The sequence below is a fragment of the Oryzias melastigma genome, linkage group LG14 (genome assembly GCF_002922805.2).
Source record: "Oryzias melastigma strain HK-1 linkage group LG14, ASM292280v2, whole genome shotgun sequence".
Classification (NCBI taxonomy): Eukaryota; Metazoa; Chordata; class Actinopteri; order Beloniformes; family Adrianichthyidae; genus Oryzias; species Oryzias melastigma.
Window position 1 is genome coordinate 22,681,749 of NC_050525.1, and position 6,547 is coordinate 22,688,295.

The window sequence follows — 6,547 nt, forward strand, 5'->3', positions numbered from 1 at the left end:
AGAAAAAAAAAAAACTCTAAAATAAATCTACTGTTGTGTGTGGGATGAAATGTGTCCAGATTTTAGCTTTTGGCTCTAACTGAAGCAAGAGTTTCTCATAAAATGTAAATAAAATTTGTATTTGTATTAATAAAGACTGCTCAAGCATTTCCAGTGGTCTTTGAATTATGATTATGTAAGTTTTGCCAAAATAAGTTGTGTGTGGGACTGTTTGGGAAGAGTAAGCCTACTGTCATTTCCCAACATCCATCTCTTTATACTCTCTCCAGCTAGCCTACTCTCATGACGTCAGCCTAGCTTTACCGGTGCAAATAAAATGGTGAGCAATAATGGAAATATTCAGCCGTACAGTTTTTGAGGCAGCTGTCAGCTCGGACTAGGAAAATAAAAACGTGCATGGATCTATTTGTCTATAAGTGGAGGCTTCAGAATGGAATGATGAAGGGAGCTTGTGACCTGGCGATTGTAGCTTCTACTTAATGCTACAAGCTTTTTTTTTTAAATGTCTTTTTTTCTGGTTCTCCATGAAATTTAAAAAAATAAAAAAAAATTTGTTTTTTTTAGGCTTAATTTTCCCTATAGATGTTCTCCATGAGAAAAATGCCACGAGAACATGTTAAAACATGCTGGGTTTGTATGAGAACTGGTCCCACAGTTGAAGTAAAGTGTTCCCATTTGTATTTGATTAGCTGCTTTTTTTTTTTTTTTGTCTAAAATGAGGTAGCTACAACTGTTTCCTAGTAAAATAAATAATGAAATTTAAAGCATTGCAAGTTTCCATTGAGGAGGGCTGCAGATGCATATTATCTTATTCTTCAACTTGGGCAAAAACTGGTTCCACATGTAGCAGGTTTATTAGTTCAGACAGGAACTAAGCAGCACTAAAAGTCCACAAAGCTAAATCATGGTCAGAAAGGCAGAGGTCAATCACTAGCATGGGAGCATCCAAGACGAGACGAGAGTTTTCAGAGTCCAGGCGAGGGTCAGGGCAGGCAGCAGGCAATCGGAGATGAAGCAGGGTCAGAAACAGAAGATCAGGTCCAGACTTGGGGTTACAATACATGGACATCACATTTTGGGTTATTACCACTGTAGTTAATTCAGCTTTATTGGCCTGTGACTATGAAATACAAAAGGGATGCCTAACAAGAACTCTGGCCTGAAGAGGTAAATAAATAAATAAAAAAGGCTACAGATTATTTCCTCCACTTTCTTTTATTCAAGTCCATCGCTGTTTAAACTGCAAAGCTAAACAAATACAAATAGTTTGAAGGATTCTTGATGAATTGCAAAACAATACTGTTTTATATTTTATTTAAGGGCACTCCTTTGAAGTATAAATACTGTTTTTTTAGTCAACCAACTTCAGAGTAGATGTTGAGCAGAAAAAAATGTTTATGCAAATTTTAACTATACCTAACTAGGGGGCAGAAGTAGCATCAGAAATGTGTTTCTTTTAACTGTAAAGCTGGTATGTGAGGATGACTACAAGAACCTTTTGTCTGATCTCTGGACTTTTCAATAATTACTCTGCAGTACATCAGGTCATGCAAACATGATTTATTCATTATAATCCTGGTCCCTGAGGTAAAATGCACCACTGCCTGTACAAAAGCTCAAACTGTGTATATTTACACTTAAAGGTGACTTTATTAAAAAATGCACTCCATCTATGCCCAGCAGAACCTGGCTGCAGTTCTCTGTTCCTGACTCAGCAGTGTGGTTTAACTGCCTCACTGGGCCATTCTATCTTGGTGTTGGATCTACTGCATATTTGACCGCAACAAAAAGTCCACCTGGGGTTACATGGACTCATTTACACTGTTCTTCTGCATCAGTTGCTCTTGGTATCACAGTGAAAGAGTTTCTGTCAATGCACTCCAGAAAAGCATTTGTTATGTAATCAACGAGTATGTTTTTCTCATTCAATTGTTTAATGCATTAAAAAATAACTTTAGGTTTTTGATCTGTTGCAAGTTTATAATATAGATTATTACTATGGTGCATTTGATTCAAGAAAGTTGGGTCATAAGGATTTTGTTAGCTGGGTTTTCAACCCTCTCCCAATCCTAAGAGGAAATCACTGATTCAGTCGGTCTCAAAAAAGTCTGTCAGTCCACTCATGGAAAAGAAAGATGTTAGAGTTGAGGAGGGAGCTTGTGGCCTGCCGATTGTAGTTTCTACATCATAACTACAAGCTTTTTCTAATGTCATATTTTACAGTTTTCCTCATTCACCATGACGTGAATGAAGAAATATGCAGAAATGAAATTTTAAATGGCCTGTACCATGCAAAATCAACATTTTGAGCTTTTGAGTGTATTATAATGTACATTCCTCACTATAGCTCTTGTGCTATCATATGGGGTCCAGATTACCCCACCCTTACATTGATCTGTGATCCCTCCCATGACACAGGTAGACATGATTTTGTCTGTCACAGTAGTGAAGATAAAAAAAAGTTCAGAGTGGTGTCTTGAGGGTTCCAGATGATCCCACTTTTAATAGGGTAGCACAGGGGAACCCAAAGTGGTATTTTGATCCATTCACTCATTTCTGAATATCCCTCTAAAAACCTGTGCTCTGAGAACCAGCCCCTCCCAACCTGCAAAAACAAGGCGGGTTTTTACAAGCTCATGTAACAAAGTGAGTAGCGGCTGGGTGGCTCAGTGGGCTAGGTGAAGGGCTGGCACTGGAGCCCTGGGTTCGATTCCAGGGTTGTCCACTGATCCCCACCCAGATTGGGTCCTTAGGCAAAACCCTTGATGCTGCTGCCTAACTGGGTCCCTGTGCCCCTCAAGTACAGGTTAGGAAGGGCATCTGGCGTAAAAAACTATGCCAAATCACTGATGCAAAACAGTGGGTGCTGTTACGCTGTGGCGACCCCGAAAGGGATAAGCCGAAAGTGAACAACATGTAACAAAGTGAGAACCGCCCCTTTCAGGTAGAGTCTGCGCTGACGGAACCACGACCCAGGCTAACGCGCCAAATTTCTCAGCAAAGCTAGCAGTGATCGCCAAGCCAGTGGTGCTCAGCCACTAGCTTCACTGCTCAGGTAGCTTAGCCTAAAACCAGTGTAGCGATGGACAGAGTGAAACACTTCTAAGGCTGTCTCTAAGCAGCAAAATGATGCCTCAGAGATGAAGGTGTCTTACCTCAGGGTAGGAAAAAAACTCACAAAAATAACAAAAATAGCATTTCGTTAATTGTCAGTTTGCCAAAGGTAAATCTATTATCAAATATATGGACATAGATTACTCTGAAAGACTTGACCTTCATGCTCGCTACTGGGGTCCAGATGACCCCACCTTTACACTGACGTGTAAGCCCTCCAATGATAAAGGTGGACAGGATTTTATGTCTGCCACAGACACCAGTGAAGATAAAAAAAATCATTGAAAAAAAAAGTTAAGCACGCTCTCTTGTGGGGTCCAGATGACCCCACTTTTAATGTAAACATGCCTAGAATAGCACAAGGGCTATGAAAAGTATAGTACAGGCCCTTTAATCTTCCATTTCTATATATGACCTCTACCATGAAGAAAAGGCTATAAAAATATTTAAAAAACCACCAAAATCATGAATTTCATTGAAGTAACTCTTTAGCATCTCTTATGCAATCAACATCATTTTTTTCTCAAAGATGGTTATTAAATGTGATTGTCGTTATAATGAAGAAAGTGAATTACTGTCATCAGTTTAATATATTTTGTCTTATTGCAGTAATCAAAATAGATTAATTTATTCTTTCAAACTTCAAATTTCACGAGTTAGGACATTTTTTTTTTTATTTATTTTTTTTACTTTACAATAATATAAATTGTAGCAGGGCACCTAAGTTCTATTGATCAGTTAATGTATATTGAGTGAATACAAAAAACAGGTTTCAGAAATTACGGAAATTTATTTTTCTCAGTGTAAGGAACTGCTAAAATTAAATTAAATTAAACTGTTATGTAGTTTTTTTTTTTTACTAAAACACATTAAGGCTGTCCTGAACAATATGAACATGGATATTAGCACACATATTAAAAGTTAACTCAATGGTTTTAAAAATATTGTTTTAATGATCTATCCCAATGGCTGATTGCAGCCACACTAACTATCCCAAAGGAAGAAATGCTTGATATGTGCTCGGGGTCTATCTATATGTGTTGCATCATTTAAACCTCTGTAGCGAAATATTACAAATCCATACTCTCAGATATGATGTATGACTCTACTGCTGTGGAATTGACTGGGTTTGCTGCAGTTTTGTTTTCTGAAGAGGACAAAAGCAGAGGGGGTGGGGGGCACAGTGCAATCAAGAATAATTTGCACCACCGGTACAGTGGGAAAGGTCAGAGCCGTGGGGCAGCCTAAGAAAGAGACTATTACTCTTCATGACGACAGCTAACTTGTATTTGTGGACTGCATGTGGAAGTTAAAGAGACTGGAATGGCTGCGATGTGGCACGGCTGAAGGCAATTTGGCCAGGATCTAACCATGTACGTGTCACCATGCAACCAAAGGGCATTTCTCGTGTCTTGTTACTGTCATCCAAGTAATTTAGCTATGAAGGAGCACAAGGATGAGGGTTTGTTCAGGTAGCATCCATGACCTCTGTGACCTAACTTCTCTGTGCCATTTCTTCTCCTTTGAGCTGAAAATCTCAGACAATGCTCAGTGTTATCTTTACTGTGATTGATAATGAAGTTATAATTGTGATAGACGGCTTACAACACAGCTCTCCTTCATAGAAGCTGTTCTTTGTACTATTTTTCAATTGACAAATACCCCTACAAAGCAAATTTAGTTGGGTTTTTGTTCATTTTTTCTTAAATAATGAGGTGTTTGTGTAAATATGAAGTCCATTTTGTATTCTGTATAAGCATCTTTCACGGTGCTAGAGAATGTATGTGTGCAGAGTGTGCAAATCGCGGCGTGACTTGATTGCTTCTTTGTTTTACTGCCCATCCCTAGACGGGCATTAGCGGCGGCCTTGCAGTAACTGCTGCATATGCCATCCTAATCTGTTTCTCCTGCTGTGCCAGGTGTGCAGACAGCAGGCACTTCTGCAAGGACAGCCAGCTATGTGTAAACTCTGCATACAAGGCAAAGCTTGGAGTTGCAGTGGTATAAATCTTCTTGTAATTAAGTCGTAAACAGAGACGGGACAATAAAACTTTGTGCTGAAACACAATGAGAGTCCTAATCCTGTAGAAACAGCTTCCTATTAAGCTTCGTCTACTGGCTTAAGTGATGCTGCTCACACGTGGAGGTGACTGAAAGCTGGAGATGTTTGTCATGTGACAGGGGGACCCACAGGATCTTTTATTAGCTGTTCTTGCCGACTTACTTTGTGTCAATAGCTGTCGCTGTCTTATTAATTATTTAAACAAAGGTTGCCACAACTAGAAAATACTGTTTGTAATTTTGAAAAGCTTTAGTCTTATTGATGTAAGCTGTGTTCATAACATAATGTGCATGCATTTACCATGTTATAATCAATTTTCAGCATTTTATTCTTATTTTTTAGGTTTAGATCACTTTTTCACAAAACGTGATAGGTAATGTGGTAACACAACGTGTCGCTGAGCGGCAGTGACCTCGACTGCAGCGACAAAGTAAATCGATATAAATGCTGATCGGTTAAATAAACCATCAGTTTAGAAAGTTCTCCTCTTACTGCTTGTTTTTGCTCTGATCATGAACCAAACGTTTGTTTTCAAGAAGTTTGCACATTTGAAGATTGTGATCGGAACTTCTTTTTCAGCCGTGCATCCTCACCCAGCAGCCAATCAGGATCGAGTATTCAGCCGGACCATTTAAAGTTCAGAGATGCAATGTTTGCTTCTTATGGCTGTACAGCTACATCTTTTTCCTTCTTGGAGTAATACTGCAGACATAAAAGTATTACGAGTTCTGCTTATCTTACAGTTGATGTGTTTTGTGCTCACAAGTTACACTTCTGAGTTAATACTTTATAAATGTAAACATTTCTGACAGTAAAATGAAGGGAAACATTTTCTCTCTGGCCGTTTTTTGCGCAAAAGTTGCATATTGTCACAAAATGTACCTAGTAAATGAATTGTGATCAATCACAACCCAAAGTGTGATTAATCTGATCCAAGCCTCTTCCGACTGCAGATACATGCGCTCCTATCAGGCTGCAAAGGTCCAGTGTGAACACAATGTGCTAAACACGCACGTAATTCAGTTTATTAAGGCCTTAAACACTTAATATCTCCTGTTTTATTGTTTTTGGCTTTAAACAATCTAATCAAAGTTTAATGTTATTTATAAATTGCAGGTTGGAGAAAAAATAATTTGTTTTATTGCAGAACTCCCCTCTTTTTGCTTTTTTAAACATACTTGCACAATAGATCATTTGAGACAGATCAGGGTTATTTTATCTAGAAGATAATTTATTGCAATTAAATGCTACTTTAGAATTGTCCCTCAACGTTTCATCTAAATATAGTCAGAATGATAATAAAAATATTTTTTATTCCAACACAGGTTCAAATTACCTTTTTTTTTTTTAAGTTAATCATTTTAAAAAGCG